This window comes from Panthera tigris, chromosome B2 (genome assembly GCF_018350195.1).
Source record: "Panthera tigris isolate Pti1 chromosome B2, P.tigris_Pti1_mat1.1, whole genome shotgun sequence".
Taxonomy (NCBI): domain Eukaryota; kingdom Metazoa; phylum Chordata; class Mammalia; order Carnivora; family Felidae; genus Panthera; species Panthera tigris.
In genome coordinates this window covers 50,894,604-50,919,216 of record NC_056664.1, presented here as the reverse complement: position 1 = coordinate 50,919,216, position 24,613 = coordinate 50,894,604, and the positions used below count along the sequence as shown (strand labels likewise).

At 42.4% G+C, this 24,613-nt stretch overlaps 1 protein-coding gene across 6 annotated transcripts in view; it reads left to right on the top strand.

Annotated features, from left to right (window-relative positions):
* Nucleotides 1-24,613, top strand: part of KLHL31 (kelch like family member 31) — a 196,247-nt gene that overhangs the window by 94,999 nt on the left and 76,635 nt on the right. For all 6 annotated transcript variants that reach the window (XM_042986581.1, XM_042986578.1, XM_042986576.1 and 3 more), the window contains exon 6: nt 20,371-20,476. The gene's annotated coding sequence lies outside the window, so the exon portion shown is untranslated. The remainder of the gene's footprint in view (nt 1-20,370; nt 20,477-24,613) is intronic.

Genomic DNA, 24,613 nt, shown 5'->3' with positions numbered 1-24,613 from the left:
TAGCAAAATTTCCTCAATGCTCCTCCCATGGTAATTATGAGAACTAAAGAATCTAAAATATTAAAGATTTACCCTCCAGCACATTCAGAAGGTAAAAACCATTTAAATTTCCTTCCCAGAGAATTTGAGATGAAATGCTTGTCTTGGATACTCCTTTTAAAACAACTTTGTATCTAGTCAGCAAATTCTGGCAAAAAAAAAAAAAATTCTTTGCTTAAAACATTCTGGTACCATATAAGGAACAACAAACTAAAATGTATGTGGTGTCTGTAACCTCATCACTACCAATAAAGCTGCATTCAGTAAGAGCTCAGTCAGTGATCCACGTGGACAGTTTTGTAGTGTCCTTTGCGTGATAACTGGGGTGTGTGGTTTCTTCCTCTAGTTAGTTTTCATGGTGACTCACTTCAGCAAAACACAACAAGAAAACGAAATGAGATTGAAGAGCTGTTTCAGCTGCTTGAGGACTGCTAAAGGAAAAATGTATTTTTATACATCGAGAGTGATTTGCTTTGTAGCTCAGACAAAAGCCTACGTTTGGTCTGTCTCAGCCCTGACCACTTACAAGTCATAGATGAAGTGTGGTGGTTTCTAGTTTCGTTCCCACTCTGACCACAGCCAACCTGGCATGGACTCTGGTTCATCATCATTTGCATCGAAACTACATGTTAGGAAATGAAACTGTATTGTTGTGCCAACAAACCCTCACAGCCTTACTCTTCCACCTCACCTTCCAAATGAGCAAATGAAATATAACCAACATAAGATGCCCAGTCTTTGATCTGGTTTAGTAGTTAAAGAATAACACTCAGTTGAGGCCATTAGTCATTTCTAGAAAATTCTAAATGGCAGCAATTACTTTTTCTTAAACTTCTCCAAGCTTTGCCACCATGAAAAGAGACTAGAACGGCCCCCAAACGGAAACAGCCTGGTGCCACATTCCCAGTTCTGAGCACACTGGCAGGTGCCCCAGAGCTTCCTTGACTTTTCTTTGAACTCCCACATTTATAACTCCAAGCTTCCCCACCAGTCTGCACTCCCTCCCATGTCCACATACTAGTCTGTTTATCCAATTCTTAGCACACGTGAAATTATTTAAAGACACTAATTACATCTAAGGCACTCCAGTATGTATCAAAGGAATAACCATATTGCACACACTGCGTTTGCAAATTTGATAGACTAGAGACCGAAAGATATTCAAAACTACCTCTAGGCTTTCCCCTCACCGGGGTTGCAGGGGAAGTGGATTAGGAAGTCCATTTCAGGAAAGGGACTTGAAGGAATCCAACCCACACCCTCTAGAAATACTCTTCTTGGCCCTTCTTTTCCTTTCTAGCTACATTCACAAGATGGTCTATGAATGTAGGTGTAGGACGCATTATTCCTTATGCCAATGCCAATCTTCCACCCAGTTTCAGACCAGACATGCTCCTTAAAGAGTGGTGAGGGGGAGGCCCTTTTCCCCAACCTTTTGACAAATACAGTAGTCTCTGGTTAGCCTAAAGATCCTATATGTCTTCTTTCCTTATCCCTTTCAGAAAAGCACCTTTTAAAGTCAGTCTGACTCATCCTGGAGAAATTACTATTCAGATTTTGCCTTGATATTCAGTCACAGCTATGGAAGTGACTGCAACTTTCAAAAAAGAAGACCTCTTAAAATTACGATTCATCTAGTGCAGATAAGGGTGATATATCAAAATGGAAGAAGTGAGACCTTGATTATAGTGACAAACATTTCTCTTTACCTTACCTCCATCCCCACTGTTGCAACATGTACCCACAGGAGGGAAGTGTCCAGTGATATGAATGGAGGACTTACATCTTTTTATCTAGCTGTTTTTGCTTTGTGCTCACATTTAGGTTATCAGTATAGACTCTGCATTCAGAAATTCCTTTTCCATCTTGGAGACATCACTACCAACAATTAGGGGGGGAAACTGAGCAGGATCTGTTTTTGGTGGGCCAGGTATGGAAGTAACCTATGTCAATTCCACCTACATCACTTTGGCCAGAACTAAGCATATGGCTGTACCTAGATACAAGGGAGCTGGAGAAACAGACTTCATGTGAGCCCAAGAGGAAGAAGAAAGGATTTCATACAGCGTTGTGTCTGCACATTGAATGATTACATTTTGGAAACCACTGCTCTCATCTTCCTCCCTGGTTGTCCAGGGAGCAAGGAGCTTCCCAGGCAAACTGCCTCCCCTCAACTTCTGGATGTGGTCACAGCACAGCAGGTTCTCCTCTTTCCCTTTCCTGCCTCATAAGACTTGCACTCAGCTCCTCTATTGTATCTTGCCTTTTTCTTTCTGAAGAACAAGTCCAGATGCCTCTTGCAGCCTTTTCTCAATTCAGGGTCCTGATAGGTCTACAGCATACATTACATGTATTCTGTAAGCCTTGAGAATTGGTATAAATCTGGCTCCCCCAAATCATCAAGGAAACCCATCCAATACCAGAATCACCCCCTCATCCCTCCCTCTTTGGGTCTCCCTGCCCCTCTACTTCTAGAATACTCTAAATTCTTCTTGATTTTACCTCTTCTAAAACAATATTGACTAGAAATCATACATCTGTGATTAAATTCCTCTTACTCCAGTCATACAAGGAAGTTCCCAATGCATGATTGTTTGGAGAGAATAGAACACATTATGTAGAGTCTAAAAGAGGAAATACATGGATCTATTCTTAATAACCACAAGAAGAGAGGATTCCTTAATGAGAAAGGGAGAAAGAAAATGAAATGGCTATAATCTGACCCCCAAGTCTTCTTCCCTAACCTTTATGCAACCTTTCCATTTAGTGTAGAGCTCCAAGCTGAGAATTGTTTTATTCTTATTTTTTTAAGGTTTATTTATTTACTTTTGAGAGAGAGAGAGAGCACAAGGAGGGGAAGGACAAAGAGAGAGAGAGGGAGACACAGAATCCAAAGCAGGCTCCAGGCCCTCCGCTGTCAGCACAGAGCCCGATGCGGGGCTCAAACTCATGAACTGTGCGATCGTGACCTGAGCCGAAGGCTGACACTTAACCGACTGAGCCACCCAGGTGCCCCCAAGAAGTGTTTTATTCTATCACAATTTTGCATGTGGGTAACAAAGGAAATTCTGTATGCAGAAAGAATCCTTTCCTTGTTTAGCAAATATTCATTGAACATAACCATGTACCAAGAACACTGTTGGAACACCATCGTGAAAAGGTGCTATGTTTCCCCCAGGGAAAGTGAAGAACCAGAATTCCCATGGAACACTGCTACCTGATGCATACTCATTTGGGCAGAGGCGACCCTACAAAGTACAATCAAATTAACAGGCATTTACTTATTGCCAAGTTTCGTGCTCCTGAGGTCCTGTGCAGAAGAGAAAGATAAACCTAACTTAGAGCCTGGCCTCACAGAGCCTTTTAGAAGGGGTGGAAGTTGGAGTGCCTTGGTGGCTGAGTTGGTCAAGTGTCTAACTCTTGATTTCAGCTCAGGTTGTGGGATCCCAGGGTCATGAGATCAAGCCCCGCATCGGGCTCTGCGCTAAGCGAATGTAGAGCCTGCTTAAGATTCTCTCTCTCCTTCTCCCAAAAAGAAAGAGAAGCAGAAGAAGGGAAAGAAGGAGAAGTAAAAGTTTTCTAATTGACTACACTTGGACAGTATTCTTTTATTTCCCAACCCCATACCCCTGATCCTGCTCTGTCTGTCTTTGTCCTGCTCTGTGCTCTCAGAGGCTGACCCCCAGGGACTACATCCTCCGGACTCAGACTCTTTGTTCCATAGGTTGTATTTACCCAATGAGGCATCAGGAGGAGGTAGAGGGCAGAAGAGAGTGGTTGGGGCATCTCTTTCCTGTCCTTCCGGGCTTCTGCACTGCACTCTGGACACTGCTGCAACTCTCTGCAGCTACTGCTTCTGCTGGGCGAGCCCCCCTCTCTGCCTCCACCTCTCACACACAACACGTCACAGCCCTGCAGCTCCTGGATATTTCCTTGCCAGTTTATGTACATTCCGCCACCCCTTTCAGAATACGTTCCTTCAAAGTGAGAACACTGTCTCCCCCGTTCACTGCTGTACCTCTAGTGTCTAGAACAATTCTTGGTGTACAGCCAGGGTATCAGTATTTTTTGTTGAGTGAATGGATGAATGAATGAATGAAATGATAAAATCATCATGACTGACTGCTTGCCAGATTCCTATTCTAATGATATTCACTTATTCAATCAGTAAATACTTACTGTGTGTCTAGGATATTCAAATCGCTTTCCCTTACCCCGGAAGAGGTGAGCACAAGTACTGTACAAGACCACGAAAATAGGTCTTCTCTAAACGAATGGCAGCCAAGAGTTACATTGTCAAGAAACAGTACAGGTGGAAGGAATTATCCAGCCAAACCTTTACTGTACATTTCTGTTTTTAAAAAAATCTGTCAGGGGCACCTGGGTGGCTCAGTTGGTTAAGCGTCCGACTTCAGCTCAGGTCACGATCTCACAGCTCGTGGGTTCAAGCCCCAGGTCCTCCTCAGTGTTGACAGCTCAGAGCCTGGAGCTGCTTTGGATTCTGTGTCTCCCTCTCTCTCTGCCCCTCCCCTACTTGTGCTCTCTCTCTCTCTCAAAAATAAATAAACATTAAAAAAAGAAAGAAACATTTGTAAAAAAAAAAATCTCAAAAGATTGATAATATTTATATAGTTATTTTCCCATTAAACTTTCTAAAATCTCATTGCTTTCTATAATTGCCAAATCTTTAAAAGCAAATTAGGACTAGTTTCAGCATTTAGCTGGTAAGTGTTTATTTAGTGTATTTATTTAGTAATAAATATTTAGTGTCCATATTTAAACTGTTCAATATATTGAACATATTTAAACTATTCAATATAGTTATGTATATACATACATTTGATGGAATACATATATTGGTATTTATGTATATATCCATATTTATATACAGTCTATCAAATGATGTGCATATATATGTATATTTAGTAAGCACTAAACACCAGCTAAGGGCTGAAACTAATCCTATTATAAATATATATACATATGTGTGTGTGTGAGTGTGCATGTATGTATATGTATATGTATGTGTATATATATATATATATATATATATAGTTATAGTTATAGTTATAGTTATAGTTATACTGTTACAGACTGAATGTGTCCCCTGAAATTTATATGTTGAAACCATATATGATGACATTTGGAGGTGGGGCCTTTGGGAGGTACTTAGGTCATGAGGGTGGAGTCCCATGATGGGATCAGTGTCCCCAGAGAAGAGGAAGAGTCAGCTCTCTCTGCCACGTGAGGATACAAATTAGAAGACGGCCATCTGTAAACCAGGAAGAGGGCCTTCGCCCAGAATCCAACCACACTGGTACCCTTATTTCAGATTTTCAGCCTCTGGAACTGTGAGAAATAAAGAGTTGTTTAAGCCACCTGGTCTATGGTATTTTATTATGGCGGTCTCAGCCCAAGCAGACTAAGAGACAAAGATAGGGAGATAAAGAGAGACAGAGACATATCTGTATTTATATCTTATCATGTCACTACATGCTTGCATCCTGAGATTTACAGCCGTTCTGACTCCAACACCTTACTTTACATGACAGCTAAATGAGTTCATAGGTAACGTTCAGTTCTGTAAATACTTCTTGAGGGCAGCTGTGTTCGTGGTCACATGTAGGAACCTGAGAAGTTTAGAGCCTACCCATTGATGCCCAGAGGACTTCTTCTGATTCAGCAATGAGAGATAAATAGAGGGACTCCTGGGAGCAGGGTCCCTGCAGCCCAAACCCCGGCACCTTTCAGAACCCCAGAGCAGCCTCCATCAGTGGTTCTGTCTTTCAAGTTTAAAGATACAGAGGACAAGGCAGAGTCCTGAACAATGAACAGTAAGGCTCTAGGCCTGAGCACGGAGCCTGCTTTGGATCCTCTGCCCCCCCCTCTCTGCCCTCCCCCTGCTCATGCTCTCTCAAAATTAAATAAAACATTAAAAAAATAAATAAATAAAAAGATAAAACGTTGCAAATTCCGCTGAGAGGGAGATCTGCCTGTCCTTCAGAGACACAACGCGGAAGCACACTTCTGAAAGTGATGTGAGAGACGGGAGACTGACCCTGGGCAACCTTGGGAGCCATGCGCTGGAAGTGAGAAGGCCATTGGAAGGGAGTCTCCCTGTGGAATGCTTGCATTGAATGGGGACAAATTGGCTCCATCGAAAATCCCCAAAATACTAAGACATTGTCCGTCTCAGTCCCACCTTGATTCCTCCTGAATTCTTCCAGTTGAAATCCAGCTCTGTAAGCTAGTACCTTTGGTGAAGCCCTCTGTCCTCTGCGGCCACCCCCACCCCCACCCCCAGCCTGCACTGACCAAACACAGAAGAGAGAGGAAGCCTTCAGGGGTGGTAACTCCCTGTGATGTCTGTAGGCAGATCAGGGTTCTGGGCTGCAGAAGGAAACTTTAAATCAGAAGAGTGAGCATCACCCAGGGCTGGGGGGATGTGAGTCCTCTGCTGCAGTGGGTGCCACCATTATGCCCTGACACACACAGCCTGGGTTCCGGCACAGCATGGCTGTGATGCCTCCTAGGTTTGCTGTAGGGATTTTGCTGTAGGTTTGCAGGTGGAGCCTAGAGAGGCCAGTGCTCACAGGCTGGTCTTCTCTGGCTGCATCAGCCTTTTCCATAGCCTCCTCAGTGCACCATACAAATAATTTTTTTGTGCACTTACTCTCTGGGCAGAGCAAAGTTACGAACCCTGGCCTCCCCCTCTCCCAGTCCCACTAATGGTCTGTCCTGGATTGAGGCAGTTGTTTGGGTCAGAGGTGGCACACTTTGCAGGGGCCTGTGCCAGTCATGTGGCTCAGAGGATACTAGCAACCAGAGGTGGCACTGTGGGACCCTTTGGAGCGATGGAGGGCCTGCTGACTGCCACAACAATGACTTTCCGGCAGTACTGAGCAGCTGTGTTGTGCTCTGCCAGGCTTGTCGGAACACTCGAGACAATGCCCAGTTCTCTCTGGGTTATCTCATGGTTTTGGCATTGGCTGTTTATAGTAAAGAGCCCATGTTCTTTAAAGAGGGGGAAAAGAACTAGGCAAAAGATCATCTGCCCCAGGGTGGAAGAATATGGCAAAGTCAGGGAGAAGACTGGTCTGCTCACAAGACCAAGAAGGACTCAAGTCACCACCAGTGGAGGTGAGTCCTCCGATGGGCCAAGCACCATATTCGGCAGCCCTTGACTGAAAGCTGAGCAAGTTCATCTCTTCTCTAGAGGATACAGCAGGCCTTCCTGACAGATCATAGAAAAGCGAGACACCTATGGGGCACCCGGGTGGCTCAGTTGGTAAAGCGTCCGACTCTTGACTTCGCCCCAGGTCATGATCTCATGATTTATAAGTTCAAGCCCCACATGGGGCTTGGGATTCTCTCTCTCTCTCTCTCTCTCTCTCTCTCTCTCCCCCCCCCCACCCCCGCTCTTGCTCTCTTTCTCTCTCAAAATAAATAAACTTAAAAAAAAAAACCTTAAAAGCGAGACACCCAAACTTTCATTTCATTTCATGGAATAATAAAGACTCGCCTTCAAGGACAGACACATGGTCACTTGCAGATGATTCAAAATCCCTCCAGTCCCTAGTAACTCACATCAAAATATGCCTTTATTTTTTTTTAAACCATCAATGGTAAGATGTATTTGTTCTTTAGGTAAAGGAGAAAAGGACCAAGGTAAAAGCCATGTTGAAATTTACAAATACGACCCATTTAAAGAGGTTAGGAAAATCTCACAGCAAGAGCAGTCAAGCGTTTCTAATACAAGGATATGGCTTGCATAGAATATTTCCCATTAAATTACAACAATTACCCAAGCCCTAAAATTTGAGAAATAAAAAGATTTTAGGAAGTGCAGTTGATCCATGTTGATCCACAGAGGATGTGGATAATAGTCTTGGGAAATACAGGTAACAACTGAAGGTTAGGTAGTACAAACTTCCACTTTATTTACTTTTGTGTGTGTTTGTGTGCTGGGGAAAAGCAAGCTCATTTTATTTTATTTATTTTATTTTTATGGATTTTATTTTATTTTATTTTTTTAATTTACATCCAAGTTAGCATATAGTGCAACAATGATTTCAGGAGTAGATTCCTTAATGCCCCTTACCCATTTAGCCCATCCCCCCTCCCACATCCCCTCCAGTAACTCTCTGTTTGTTCTCCATATTTGAGTCTCTTATGTTTTGTCCCCCTCCCTGTTTTTATATTTTTGCTTCCCTTCCCTTGTATTCATCTGTTCTGTGTCTTAAAGTCCTCATATGAGGGAAGTCATATATTTGACTTTCTCTGACTGTCTAATTTTGCTTAGCATAATACCCTCCAGTTCCAACCACATAGTTGCAAATGGCAAGATTTCATTCTTTTTGATTGCCAAATAATACTCCATTGTGTGTGTGTATATATATATATATATATATATATATATATATATATACCATATCTTCTTTATCCATTCATCCATCGGTGGACATTTGGGCTCTTTCCATACTTTGGCTACTATCGATAGTGCTGTTATAAACATTGGGGTGCATGTGCCCCTTCAAACAGCATACCTGTATCCCTTGGTAAATACCTATTAGTGCAATTGCTGGGTCATAGGGAAGTTCTGTTTTTAATTTTTTGAGGAACCTCCATGCTGCTTTCCAGAGTGATTGCACCAGTTTGCATTCCCACCAGCAGTGCAAAAGAGATCCTCTTTCTCCACATCCTCACCAACATCTGTTGTTGCCTGAGTTGTTAATGTTAGCCATTCTGACAGGTGTATGGTGGTGTCTCATTGTGGTTTTGATTTGTATTTCCCTGATGATGAGTGATGTTGAGCACTTTTTCATGTGTCAGTTGGCCATCTGGATGTCTTCTTTGGAGACGTGTCTATTCATGTCTTTTGCCCATTTCTTTACTGGATTATTTGTTTTTTGGGTGTTGAGTTGGATAAGTTTTCTATAGATTTTGGATACTACCCTTTATCTGGTATGTCCTTTGCAAATATCTTCTCCCATTCCATCTTCTCCCATTCCCGTCATTTAGTTTTGCTGATTGTTTCCTTCGCTGTGCAGAAAGTTTTTATTTTGATGAGGTCCCAGTAGTTCCTTTTTGCTTTGGTTTCCCTTGTCTCTGGAGACTTGTTGAGTAAGAAGTTGCTGTGGCTGAGGTCAAAAGAAGTTTTTGCCTGCTTTCTCCTCGAGAATTTTGATGGCTTCCTGTCTTACATTTAGGTCTTTCATCCATTTTGAGGTTATTTTTGTGTATGGTGTTAAGAAAGTGGTCCACGTTCATTTTTCTGCATGTCACTGTCCAGTTTTCCCAGCAGCACCACTTGCTGAAGAGACTGTCTTTATTCCATTGGATATTCATTCCTGCTTAGTCAAAGATTAGTTGGCGATATGTTTGTGGGTCCATTTCTGGGTTCTCTATTCTGTTCCATTGATCTGAGTGTCTGTTTTTGTGCCAGTACCATATTGTCTTGATGATTACAGCTTTGTAATACCGCTTGAAGTCTGGGATTGTGATGCCCCCAGCTTTGGTTTTCTTTTTCAATATTGCTTTGGCTATTTGGGGTCTTTTGTGGTTCTATCCAAATTTTAGGATTGTTTGTTCTAGCTATGTGAAGAATGCTGGTGTTATTTTGATAGGGATTGCATTGAATATGTAGATTGTTTTGGGTAGTAGTGACATTTTAACAATATTTGTTCTTCCTATCCAGGAGCATGGAATCTTTTTCCATTTTTATATGTCTTCTTCAATTTCTTTCATAAGTTTTCTATAATTTTCAATGTATAGATTTTTCACCTCTTTGGTTAGATTTATTCCTAAGTATTTTATGGTGTTTGGTGCAATTGTAAATGGGATCGATTCCTTGATTTCTCTTTCTGTTGCTTCATTGTTGGTATATAGGAATGCAACTGATTTCTGTGCATTGATTTTATATCCTGCGACTTTGCTGAATTCATGGATCAGTTCTGGCAGTTTTTTAGTGGAATCTTTTGGGTTTTCCATATAGAGCATCATGTCATCTGCAAAGTGAAAGTTTGACCTCCTCCTGGACGATTTGGATGCCTTTTATTTCTTTATGTTGTCTGATTGCTGAAGCTAAGACTTCCAATACTATGTTGAGTAACAGTGGTTAGAGTGGACATCCCTGTCTTGTTCCTCACCTTAGGAGGAAACTCTCAGTTTTTTCCTGATTTATATATTTGGGTTCTTCCACATTTGGAGCATAAATGTTTACAATTGTTAGGTCTTCTTGGGAGATAGACCCCTTAATTATGATATAATGCCCTTATTCATCTCTTGGTACAGTCTTTATTTTGAAGTCTAGATTGTCTGATAAAAGTATGGCTACTCCGGCTTTCTTTTGTCGACCATTAGTGTGATAGATGGTTCTGCATCCCCTTACTTTCAATCTGAATGTGTCTTTAGGTCTAAAGTGGGTCTCTTGTAAACAACATAGAGATGGATCTTGTTTTCTTACCCATTCTGTTACCCTGTGTCTTTTGATTGGAGCATTTAGTCCATTGACGTTTAGAGTGAGTACTGAAAGATATGAATTTATTGACATTATGTTGCTTGTAGAGATGGAGTTTCTGGTGGTGTTCTCTGGTACTTTCTAGTCTTTGTTGCTTTTGGACTTTCTTTCTTTCTTTCTTTCTTTCTTTCTTTCTTTCTTTCTTTCTTTCTTTCTTTCTTTCTTTCTTTCTTTCTTTCTTTCTTTTTCATCTTTTCTCCCCTCAAAGAGTCCCCCTTAAAATTTCTTGCAGGACTGGTTTAGTGGTCGTGAACTCCTTTAATTTTTGTTTTTCTGGGAAACTTTTTATCTCTCCTTCTATTTTGAATGGCAGCCTTGCTGGGTAAAGAATTCTTGGCTGCATATCTTTCCGATTCAGTACACTGAATATATCCCACCACTCCTTTCTGGCCTGCCAAGTTTCTGTGGATAGGTCTGCTGCAAACCTGATCTGTCTTCCCTTGTAGGTTAAGGACTTTTTTTCCCTTGCTGTTCATGATTCTCTCCTTGCCTGAGTATTTTGTGAATTTGACGATGATATGCCTTGTTGATGGTTGATTTTTGTTGAATATAATGGGAGTCCTCTGTGCTTCCTGTATTTTGATGTCTTTGTCTTTCCCCAGGTTAGGAAAGTTTTCCGCTATGATTTGCTCACATAACCCTTCTACCCTTTTTTCTCTCTTCACTTTCTGGGACCCCTAAGATTCTAATGGTGTTCCTTTTTAATGAATCACTGATTTCTCTAATTCTTAAATCGTGCTCTTTTGCCTTAGTCTCCCTCTTTTTTTCTGCTTCATTATTCTCCATAAGTTTGTCCTCTATATCTCTGATTTTCTGCTCTGCCTCATCCATCTTTGCTGCCATGGCATCCATTCGAGATTGCAGCTCAGTTATAGCACTTTTTATTTCATCCTGACTAGCTTTTACTTCTTTTATCTCCACAGAAAAGGATTCTAATCTATTTTTGACTCTAGCTAGTATTCTTATTGTCATGATTCTAAATTCTGGTTCAGACATTTTGCTTGTATATGTGTTGGTTAAGTTCCTGGCTTTCATTTCTTCCTGGTCTTTATTTTGGGGTGAATTCCTTTGTTTCATCATTTTGAAGGAGAAAAGGAATTAATGAGGTAAAAAAATTAAAATTAGAAAAATTAAAATTAAAAAAATTAAAATTAAAAAATTAAAAACAACACACACATACACACACACACACACACACACACACACACAAATCAAATACATGATGCTAGGTCCTAGGTATGTTTCCATCTAGTTGTTGAATGGGGCTTCATAGATTAGAAAAAAAAGGGGGGAAGAAAAATTTTAAAAAGGAAATCATTTGAAAATTTGAAAAAATGAATATACTGAAATAGAATGAAATGAAATGATGGAAGTAGAGTCTGAAAAAATTTACGCAAAACTAAAAAATATAGTAGAAAACATTAAAGAGAAATGTTTTTGATAAAAATTGAAAATAAAAATTTTTTTCTCTTTATGAGAAAAAGAAAATTGAATAGATGGACCAGTGAACAGACTGAAATACGATTGAAATTACTTAATTTTCCCCTAGAAGTCAAACTATGAAGCTCTTTATTGTCCATAAACTAAGCAGGCAGAGAGACTTGTGTTCCTGAAGAGCAAGGTTGGCCCAGTTGGGCGGGGCTTAGTGTAATGGCTCAATTCTCCACTAGATGGCGCTGCTTAGCTTACTGGGGTGGATGGTTGTGGTGCTTGTAGGTGTGTATGTGCACAGGCCGCAGGGTTGAAAATGGTGTTACCCAGCTACCCAGTCTCTAGTATTGGAACTCTGCTCACCGATCAGCAATCGCGCACCTGTCCTTTGTCTTTGGCTTCCTCCCACTTCCCGCTTTGACGCTGTCCGTGACCAAGCCCCAGATAGCACCTCCCTCCCGAGTTTTGTCTCAGATGCGGCTGTGTTTCCCAGCCCCTCGCTTGTGAAGGACTGCGGCTTTGACCAGCTCAGACCTTCTGGGGAATCGTCTCACTGAGCAATGGGTGGGTGCCGGCCGCACCCAGGAACATTTGCATGACTGTGCTGCTGCCGGTACCCAGAGACTGCAGCTGAGTGCCAGCCTGCCCCAGAAAAAGTTCACGCGATCGTGCAGCAGCAACATTTCAGGGATTATGGCAAATCACAACACACACCTGGCTCCAGGCTTCACCCTCAACGACCTTGTTCCAGCACTAGTGGATGTGGTTGTTCTCCCAGGTCCACTGGGGCCTTTTCCTTTTGGGGGTGGGGGGCCACACAGACTCTGCAGCTCCCAGCAAGGGAACCACCTCTCCACATGTGGCCCAAGGACCTGAGGACCTTGCTCTCTGCTCCTGGGGATTCGCCCTTCCCACCAGAGCACCACCAGGTACCGAGCTGCAGAGCCTCAGACTCTGCACTCCCCTGTTTATAGAGTCTTAATGGAATTTAAACCCTCTCCTTTCTCCTTTCTCCCTGTTTTGTTCATTCCCTGCAGCTGTTTCCACTTCTCCACTTTCTCTCCAGCTGCTTTTGGGGTGTGGTGCTTTTCCCGTACTCTCCTCCCATCTCTGTCCTCTCCCTGCAAGCAAAAACAGTTCCCTGCCCTCTGCGGCTTCTGTCTCCCCCAGTTCACCTCTCTGTACCACGTACCTGCTGAGTTCTGTGGTTCAGGTTGTGCAGATTGTTGTGTTAATCCTCAAATCAGTTTTCTAGGTGTGCAGCATGGTTTAGTGTTGACCTGGCTGTATTTCATGGATGCGAGACACAAAAAAAACTTCCATGCTGTTTTGCCATCTTGGCTCCTGTCCCTACATCAAAAGTGTCTTTAAAGGTGGGGCGCCCTGGTGGCTTGGTCGGTTAAGCATCTGACTTCAGGTCATGATCTCGGAGTTCATAAGTTCAAGCCCAGCATTCGGCTGTCCACTGTCAGCATGGCACCCACTTTGGATCCTCTCCCCGGCCCCACCTCTCTCGCCTTCTCTCTCTCAAAAATAAATAAACATTTAAAAAAATGTCTTAAAGGAATCTCAGAAGAATGTAGAACAACTTCTGAGGAAAATAATGGGTGGCTTGGATGAAAACGCTCATCCCAAGAGGTGATATGATAGATGAAAAGTAGGGGGAGAAATACTTGAAAATTTAAGCCACGTGAATAAAACAGGCCATACAGGATAAAGGGGGCCCATTGAAATCTCTGACTGAAACCGTGCTGGAGATGATCCACTCGCCTGCTCCATTTAGAGATGGCCACGTGGATGATGGCAGCTTGTAGAAAAAAGAGAACTGGACATGGCTGCCTAAATGGTCAGCCACAAGTCAATTTGAAGAAACTCATTGATGCCGCTAACTTAAATGTTTCCTTAGAAGATTTCAAGGAAAGAAACAAGGAATTTTAAAAGTTTTTAAAATAATATTGGGGTGCCTAGGTGGCTCAGTCTGTTAAGTGTCTGACTCTTGGTTTCAGCTCAGGTCATGATCTCAAGGTTTCATGGGTTCAAGCCCTGCATCGGGCTCTATGCTGACAGTGCAGCACTTGCTCTCTCTGCCCCTCCCCCACTTGCACTGTCTCTGTCTCTCTCAAAAAATAAATACTTAAAAAAATTTTTAATTAAAAAAACTGTAAAATTAAAAAAAGTTTTTTGAATAAAATCAAATGAAGAGCTTACAGGTCACAAAAAGTTTCTAATCCAAACAACCATCTTTAGTGGCTGAAAATTCACAGCCTGATGGGGAGATTTAAGAGCTTCCATTGAAACATCAAATACTGCCTGAACTGTGTCAAGAACATATTATGAAACTTTGCAGAAAACCGGTCGGGGAGGTAATTTACCTTAGAAGTTGAGAAAAAAAAACTTGTTAAAATGTAGGAAAGCATCAGCACTATAAACTGGAAACACAGCTCCCACCCAGAAGATGGCTGGAGACCTGGGGGAAGAATGGCAGTGCACAGCTTCCTTCTTTGCAAGCTGGACTGATTATCTCCTATGGGAAAAGAAGCTCAAGAAGGTTGGTTGCCAACTGAGAGAAAGCTCAACAAGCCAGGACCAGGAAATGGCTAAACACCCAAAAGTTGGCTGAAGCACAGTTTAAATTCTAGTTTTCCCACGGGGTCTTATGCGGGGCTGGTTAATGTCCACACCCACACGCAAATGTCTGGATCCTGTACGTATGTTCTGTTCCATGGCGAAAGGGGCTTTACAGATGTAATTAAGGCTGTGACTCATGAGGTGAGGAGACAAGCCTGGATTAACCAACTGGATCCAATCTAATCGCTTGAGACCTTAACATGAGACTCCACTTCCAGCTGGAGTCAGAGATGCAGCAGCAGAGAAAGGAGCTTCCAAGTGTGAGAAGGATTGACTGCACTATTGCTGCCACTGAGGCATAGGTGTCCGCGTGCAGAGATTGAAGAGAAGCCTCTAGAAGCTACAGCCAGCCCCCAGCTGTCAGTTAGCGAGGAGATGAGGACCTTAGTCCTACAGCTGCAAAGCACTGGATTTTGCCAATAACAACCAGAATGAGCGTGGAATGAGCCTCTCCAGAAGAATGTGTCCTGTCGACACCTTGATGACAGCCTGTGAAACCTGGAGCTGAGAAACCAGCAAGCTAACCCACACTTGCAACCTGCAGAATAAAAGGCAATAAATGTGTGTTGCTTTAAGGCACTGAGTTGGGGTGATTTGTCCAGCAACAGTAGAAAACTAAAGCCCCTATTATTCAACAAACAGCCCTGGGCACAGGCCCAAGAGAATTGGGGCATCCCCTGGGTCATCAGGTCCCCAGGGGAAAGGGAGGGTTAAGCTGTGATGTCTCTGGAATCCAGGGTCACATGCTGGTCTGATTCAACTTTCAAAGCCCCCAGTCTCTGTGTATCCACAACAACCGAGTGATTTTCCTGCATCCTCTCTCTTTAAAAGTCATTTTGAGGGACACCTGGGTGGCTCGGTTGGTTAAGTGTCTGACTTCAGTTCAGGTCATGATCTCACATTTCGTGAGTTTGAGCCCCACATAGGACTCTGCGCTGTGCCACAGAGCCTACTTCGTACCCTCTCTCTCCCTCTATCTCTGCCTCCACCCTGCTCATGCTCTTCTCTCTCTCAAAAATAAATAAACATTAAAAAAATAAAGACTTTAGAAGTCATTTTGATACATCTCTTTTTAGTTCAACTACTATTACTTAATTGATGAAACATGTGCTGTTAGTAAGGTCTGATAGAATGATAATTCCTAAGGTAGTGTTTTTCTAATATAGATGATTGTTCTGTAATTCTTGTAGGTACGTCGTTTCCACTTCAGTAGGCCCTATAGAATATAGATGATATATTGCATTTTGCTTCAAGAAAAAGATCCATTATTACTTAAATTATCATTGAACCTTGACATGACCAAATGGAGACATTTAGAAGAGTAAAGACCATTTCTATGCCCTCTGAGCTGCTACTAGAAATCAGTAAAAGTCCCCGGGCACCTGGGTGGCTCAGTCGGTTAAGCATCTGACTCTTGATTTCAGCTCAGGTCATGATCTCACGGTTTGAGAGTTTGATCCCTGAGCTGGGCTCTGTGTTGGTGGTGTGGAGCCTGCTTGGGATTCTCTCTCCTTCTCTTTCTCTTTCTCTCTTTCTCTCTGCCCTTCCCTCACATATGTGTATGCTCTTTCTCTTTCAAAGTAAATAAATCAACATTAAAATTTTTTAGAAATCAGTAAAAGTATTACCTCAAAATGTTTTGACTGGTATTTAAAACAACACATACACACAGCCCCAAATGGCAGCATCACCCCTAGCTGAACTTAGTAATATTTTTATTATTAATTCATAGATTAGAGGATTTGATATTTTGTAGCCATTTCTTATTTTTCGATTTCTTTTTAACTTTATTTCATTTTTGATATTCCTTACTGTTCAAATATTTCTGAATTTTATGCAGTCGAATTAAGTTTTTCCTTTTATGAAAAACATAAAGATCCTTCTTGGGCATTTATTACATCTAGCAACCTGCTGGGTACTGGAGACCCAAGATGGCTGGCCCTGTGTCACTGTCCCCGGGGGGTGGGGAGACAAGGGGAAGAGGTGGAGGGGACAGACATGTAAACGAATTATTGTTGTACAACGCAGTACGTGTAATTACAGGGGCAGGTGGGCAGCCTCACGGGATTGCTGCAGGAGTGGCAGATTCTATCTGGAGGGGTTAAAGCAAGAGGGGCAAACTTGGAGCTGAATTTTTAAAAAGATTTAGAAATTCAGTGTCACTGTGGGTTATGTACTATGTGCAAACAGCATTAGCAAGTCTGTGCTCTTGCCTGTCTTGAATTTTGCCAAGAAATTTAGCAAGGGTTGTCCCCAGAAAGCCTCTTCTATGGTCCTTGGAAAGTAGTCTAAACTGCGAGTCGGAAGCCTGGAATTTTATACCCAGATCTCACATTTGCTAAACAAATGGTTTGGGTCTCAGTTTTTGTAAAAATGGCAGTTGATCATAATCATCCTGCTTCCTTCATAGGAAAATTAGTAAAGATTGAATTAGAGCATGTATGTGCAAACACCAGGGCACTCTACAAATTAACTGAGGTCGCAACATTCCTGTTCTGAGTTGCCCAGGGCCAATGTTAATTACTACCACATATTAAAAGGACAGATTAAGCAGACTAATAAAAATGTTTGATGCCTTAGAGTTTCGTAGCACCTCACCTCTGAAGCTGGGCACCCCTGTTCCCTCCTTAGGCCTTCCAGGGTCTTTCCAGGATAACCATGGCCTGTGTCATTACCCCACACTTGTGGAAGAATGGGGAGGATCAGGTAGAAGGCCCAAGATTGACAGGCAGAGTGAGGACTGGAGCTCTGGCCCTTGCCTTCAGACCATTTCCTGGTACACAGAGTGCACAGAGCGCCAGGCAGGAATGACCATGGTGCTTTCTCACAAACTATTTCATTTTTTAAAAATAAGTGTTTTTTCTTTTAAATTTATTTATTTATTTTAAGAAAGAGGGAGAGCACATGAGTTTGGTAGGGGCAGAGAGAGAGAGAATCCCAAGCACACTAACAGTGTGGAGCCTGATGGGGGGCTCAAACTCATAAACTACGAGATCATGACCTGAGCCGAAATCAAGAGTCAGACACTTAAAAGACTGAGCTACCCAGGTGCCCCTCTCACAAACTATTTCAATAGTCACCCAGAACAGATAAAGATGTATTTGTTCTAATTACAGATGTTCAATAGTAAGGCTCATTCTCTTCAATATTCAACTGGAATTAAAAACAAACAAACAAACAGGGGCGTCTGGGTGAGTCAGTCCTTTAAGCATCAGGTTCTTGGTTTCATCTCAGGTCATGATCTCATGGAACGTGAGCCCTCAGTGGGGGCTGTCAAGACATAGCCCTCTTGAGATTCTGTCTGTCTGTCTCTCTCTCTCTCTCTCTGTCCCCCTCAACTCATGCTCTCTCTCTCTCTCTCAAAATAAATGAACATTTAGAAAACAAACAAACAAAGCATGCCTTTAAAATGTAAAAGGAGGGGTGCCTGGGTGGCTCAGTCGTTTGAGTGTCTGACTTTGGCTCAAGTCATGATCTCATGGTTCATGGGTTCGAGCCCTATGTCACAGTCTGTGCTGACAGCTCAGAGCCAGCAGCCTGCTTCGACAGCCAACAGCCTGTCTGTCTCCCTCTCTCTGCCCCTCCCCTGCTTGCGCTTTGTCTCTCTCTGTCTCTCAAAAATAAATAGATGTAAAAAAAAAGTTTTTAATTAAAAAACAGTTTTTAATGTAAAAGGAGAAAGCACTATGTGACTACCTCTCCTTGTCCCCCAGGCTCCACCCATTCCAGGCACGGAATATGCCTCCCCCTCTCCACCTGTGGAAATTTACCCCAACCCTAAGCTCAGCTGCAATGCCGCTCCCTGATCCCAGCTGCCAGAAACATTTCCCTCTCTTGAAATCCCAGTGCTTAGACCAGTGGGTGAGAACCCAGGCTCCCCAGGCAGTCTGTGTCTGAATCCCAGACCAAGTACTTACTAGCAGCCTCTCTACCTGTGGTCCCTTACCTGCAAGTGCATGGTGACACTAAAAAACAAACAAACAGCAACAACAACAAAATCATGGGCATTACAGGTTTATTAAAAAGATTAATAAGAGGGGCACCTGGGTGGCTCATTCAGTAAGCATCTGACTCTTGATTTAGGCTCAAGTCATGATCTCACAGTTTGTCGGTTCAGGCCTGAGTCAGGCTCCATGATGACAGCATGGAGTCTGCTTGGGACTCTCTCTCTCCCCTCTCTCTCTGCCCCTCCCCACATGCTCTCTCTCTCTTTCTCTCTCAAAATCAATAAATAAACATTTAAAAAAATTAATAAGATAATGTGTGTAGAACACACTTAATGACACATGACAATACCCAATAAATATTAGCTGTCAAATTTTCACCTATTCGTTTTCAGGTTTTTCCTGTGCGCTAGGTAGCCAGTTCTCTGGGGATAGGAACTGCCGTCATGACACCCCTTGCCGAGTTAACACAACATCCCAGCTCTGCTGTTTATGAACTCTGTAGGCTGGGCCTGTCATTTAATTTCTGTGTCTCTGTCCCTCATCTGTAAAATGGGGATAAGATGAAACTTAAAGGCAATAATGTATGTATACTTTAGCCATTATTTGGTGTTTAAGAGTCTATATTAAAATTATATTAAAGAGTTAAGGCTCTGATACCACAGTGTTTCTCTGACTGTATTTTTCTGACCTATACAGTTGAAATTACAGATCGAAATTTGGAGAGAGAGAGAAAATGCAGTGTGAGGATGTTCAGGGCTGGGAAAATAGCTGCAGGCAGTCTTATGAGATATACTCTCCACAAGAGACAGGAACCCCTCAACTCTGCTCTTACAAGAGGGCCACCACCTCCTCCCTGATGAAAGTGCGAAGGAGGAGGAGATGGGAAAAGCAGAGCAAGGAGGGGAAAGGCAAGGGAACACGGGAGATGAACAGGAGTGGCAGCAGAGGAAAAGAGAAGGGAGAAGAGAGGAAGGCAGAGACAGGAGAGGACAAGGGGACAAAAGAGATTTGGAAATAAGGAAGCCCTAACCTAGTGGCTGGCAGTTGGAGTGATCCAGCGCCTGGAGGTGTGGAAATTTAAAGGGGCGGTTGTATGTCCCAACAGTTGAAGTTTGGGTATGGTGGATATCATGGAACTGTGGATGGTCCCACAACTAGATAGTCCCACATCCTGCTTAACCATTGAATTAATTCACGTAGGTGACAAAGTCGGGACCCCAGTCTATTTCCCACATTCACACAGTGTTTTCTCTGGGTTTTGATATAGGCTGAATATCCCCGCAATGCCACTAAATTGGAGGGAAAATTATATGTTGCTTTGTTGACAATTTTTTTTAATCAGGGGGAGCTTATATGCTGTTTTGCTAATAACTTTACTTAGATTACTCACCACTGGAAAAATCTCATCTCCTGAGGTAAGGCTACTCTCGATAGGTGACTCACACCACACCCTGTATCAGCACATACTCACATTTGCAGATTCCACATATGGGTGCAAACATTTGACTACATCATTATGACTTTGCTATAGTTGGTCCTGAGCTAGAAGTATCATACTATTTACTTTCCACTTACTTTCCTTTTGTTCTTTCTTTATGATTCAGCTGGGCATAACATTGATTTTCAATTATGTGTATAAATAGATTAGGTTATCTAGGAAAGTCACTTTAGAATAGTCAAAAGAGTTTTAATAAAAAAATTTTTGTGGGCAGGGGGTTTTGGGGACGATGGGATTAAACTCCTATCCTAGAAGCAATCCTGACCCATCCTTTCCCTAATCCATTTCCCTCTTGACCACTTCAACAGTAGGAGACGCTGGCCTATAGGAGCCCTCCCAAAAGAGGCACTGGACTCTGGACCTCTCTTCCCTGGATCTCTGATGTCTCATCCCAGATGTGTGCTGTGTAAGGAGGTAAGTAGACCTGCAGTCAATCACTGGCACTAATTTTATTGTATAATAACATGATACGAAAACAAAACATTTCATTTTGAAAATGTGGTGATATTTCTGGTTAGTGGGTCTAGTTGGAGAAAATGTGACTGCTTAAAAACGGTGCCCCTGTGGCCCAGATCATTCAAAGATCAAGAGGCCTCTGTAGCATCAACAATCACAAATACTCCAGAGCTGGACTTCAGGGGCTCATTCCATCCCCTTCCTGCAGAGATGATCCTACAACCTTGGGCAAACACATAGATCCAAAATTTCCATTAGCTGAAAAGGCCATAAAAACAATGCTTTTCAGTGAGGAAAACACGCCAAGGTTCAGATCCAGGATGGGAGTATTTCCCAGGTAGAAAGCCAACGGAGTAATGGTTAAGGAAAAGACTTTGCATCCAGACCACCTGGGTTCATAATCTTAGCCCTGGTGCTCATCAGCCCCGTGACCTCTGGTGACTTCTACTCATCACTGCCATCAATTGGTTTGTTTGCTGTAAAGGGAGGAAAGAAATAACACCTGCCCAATAGGGTCCTTGTAACAATAAAAATGGTATCTGCTGTCAAGCATCTGAAGAAGAGTTTGGCACACAGGAATCAATAAACGTTAGCTCTTAGAATTCTTCTCCCTGGGAAATTTCCTTCCTTTGACTCTAACAATGCTTACGTGCGATTCTGCTCTACCAGGTACGTGGTGTTCTTTATGACCATGTCATCAAGTACAGATCAAATTAGAGGGGAAAGCTCTAAAGGAAAACAAAGACACCAGAGAATTCCTCTTTGACAGGCGTAGACTAAGACAAAAGGAGTTATGTGACCGCTAGCCATATATTCAGAAGAGTTTAGACAATACAGCGCTTTGTTATATTTCATGAGTTCATAGGACCCAAAGAAGCTAATACAGTAGAACAATAGCTGACATATCAGGTTTTTCAGTCATACTATCAGTTGCTGACAGGTTGCCAAACTGCCTTTGGCCTGGCTCTGAATCCACATCAGGCAAAGTATTAAAATGATCATTTCCATTTAACTTTGAAAGTCCCGGGTTATCTGAAAGATAAATCAAAATCAAATGTGGCCTGTGCATCTGATGGCAGAATTACTGAGCTGACTCCGTTACTGAGGTATCTAGACAGTGAGCAGGACATTTAACAAGAGGAGAGGGGAACGCTCTATGAAATTTATTTGAATTATTCTGTGTCAGCCCATAGTTGGTATCTTAGTTTCCTAGGACTGCCACAAATTACCACAGACTGAATAACTTAAAGCAATAGCTGTTTGTGCTTTCATGGTTCTGGAGGCTTAGAAGTCCAAAATCAAAGTGCCAGCAAGGTTCTGGAGGCCTGAGAGTGAGCCTGTGCCATGCTTCTCCCCTGGCTCCTGAAAGTTATCAGCCATCTCTGATATTTCTTGCCTTGTGGCTACCTCATTCCCATCTTTGCTTCCATTGTCATGTGGCCTCCTTCTCCCTGCACATCTCTGTCTTTACGTGGCATTCTCCTCTGTGTGTGTGTCTGTGTCCAGATTTCTGTCACCTTATGAAAATACCAGTCATATTAGATTAGGATCTACCCTAATGACTTCACCTTAACTTGATTACATCTGCAAAGACCCTATTTCCAAATAAGGTGACATTCACAGGCCCCAAGGGCTAAATTAGCATTTCCCTATATCTTTTGGGAAGACACTAGCCAAGCAATAACAGGTGACGGAAGTTGCTAATTGCTGAAGACAATTTGGTGTTTATCAGGTTCTGCCCTGCATCTGAGCATTTTCATTCCTTAGATAAGGAGGGCAAACATGTTTAACCTTTGGACTTGATTTTGGCCAGGATCAGTCTCTTCTAGTAGTTTCTCACTCAAGTTCTGCGTTTGGTATTTTCCTGCATTTTGAAAGAAACTGCATTTGCCTCATCTTTGAATACATTAACTCTCTATTTGGATAAGCAGTGCCAAAGAAGGCCAAATTAAATGGTCATTGTTGCCAGTGAAATGGGAGAAAGAAAGAGTAGTGGCCGCGTAAGAGACACTACTCAACTCTTAGCAGAGGCCGTCTGTGTATGAAGAACTTCACTAGATGGGAGGAAAAAGTAGCAAACAGGATCTCGGTCCTTAAAATAAAAAACCCGCAATAACACGTTCCAGCCGCTTCTGTATCTTAAAAGCAGACAGGAAGTTTGGTTTGAGGCTATTCGCTTCCAGAGTTACAAATGGAAGCTAGAAGGTAAATGACAGAGACACACAGGTAAAATGGTTCCTCCTACCCCCCATCCTTTAGGAAAAAAAAACAATTAGAATTTAAAAATTGCTCATGGAGAGTATAAAATGTATATATCTGTTTGTCTGTTCATTTCTATCGTGGATCAGCAGCGGTGCTCCACATGCCAAATCTGATTGCTGCCTGTTTTGTCAATAAAGTTTTACTGGAACACAGCCATACCTATTTGTCTTACTGTCTATCACAGATTCCCACCACAGTGGCAGAAATGAATATTGCCAGCAAGGCCTAAAGTATTTACCACTGGTCTTAAAAGAAAAAGGTTGCCAACTCTTTATTTAGGTTTAGGGATTAGGAACTAAAGAATACCTTAAGACACCAAGCAAGAATGGATTACACATGGGTTACAAGTAGTAACTTGCAGCAGATCTCTTGGTATTACCATTTATTTGACAAGCCTATGAATTTAGTGGTAAAAGCTTGGCATTAGTGCCTATTAGTACAAGCCAAGTAGGATTTAAACAACAAACCCTGAGTAATCCTAAGAATGGAGATCCCCAAAGTCAGTTTTATTAACAGTCAGAATCCTAGACCTGGGGCGCCTGGGTGGCTCAGGCAGTTAAACATCTAACTTCAGCTCAGGTCACGATCTCATGGTTTGTGGGTTTGAGCCCCGTGTTGGGCTCTGTGCTGACAGCTCAGAGCCTGGAGCTTACTTCAGATTCTGTGTTGCCCTCTCTCTGCCCCTTCCTTGCTTGCTCTCTATCTCTCTCTCTCAAAAATAAATAAACATTTTTTTTATTAAAAAAAAAAAAAAGAATCCTAGACCTGATGGTAAAGGAGAATGAATCCCAGTCTAGTATAGCCTTCTAGGGCTCAGAGTAGGGTGTAAAAATCTTCTTCTACTTGTTTGTAACTACATTTTGGTGTTGGGATGAAATCTAGCACAACTTCTCCCTGCTGTTGTTATTCTTGTACTTTGTCCCTTTTTCTGCCTGGGTCACCAAACCATGGGAGGGTATGCCCAAATAGTGCTGGAGACCCCACACCCTTCACAGGGTTCTCCCAGAGCACCCCATACACCAGTGCTCTATAAAAAGCAACTGCCACTTTATCCCAGGGGCTGAGGTTTCTCTCTAGGCCCCAGCACCCCTTCCTCAGGCCTGCTGCTTTGATCTGGTGCACCCACATTCTCAATCCAAACTGTGCCTCTCTGGCCGGCCCCTATGGATGAATGCCTCGGCCCAACTGTCTGCCCAGCTTCCCATCAGATCATCTTTGAATCCAGGCCTGCTGCACAAGTGCCAGACCTGATCTCTCCCAGTCTGCTCTGATCTCATCGTTTTTCCCCTAAGGGCACAATGTCCAATCCCTGCCACTAAGCCACGGGGACTTCTGCGTAACGTGTTGGCTGGTCCCTTTTTGCTGAATCTGTTTTTCCGTGACAGTTTCTGGGTTAACTTGTCTTAGAACATACCAGGACTTGAAAGGTCTGCTAATCCCTTATGTCCTAAGAGAATAAATTAGTATATCTGTATCTATCTATCTATCACATATTAGAATATATAGTGTGTATATATACATATATAAATTGTGTATATGTGTGTGTGTGTATATATATACATATACATATATATATACACATACACACACACACACACACACACACACACACACACATATATATATGACACTTAGAAGTGTGTCTGACTAGGGAAAACATCTAATATATGTTATTATCTTATCAAGGTCTGAGCCAGCAGTGATAGTTTCTTCAGCGCTACATGGTATTCAGAAAGCTTCTGGAACCAAGCATTTACTTCTAAGAACAATATTCATCTTTAGGATGCTGAAACTCTAGTCATATCCAGTATCTCTTTTTACTATTTCTCAAGT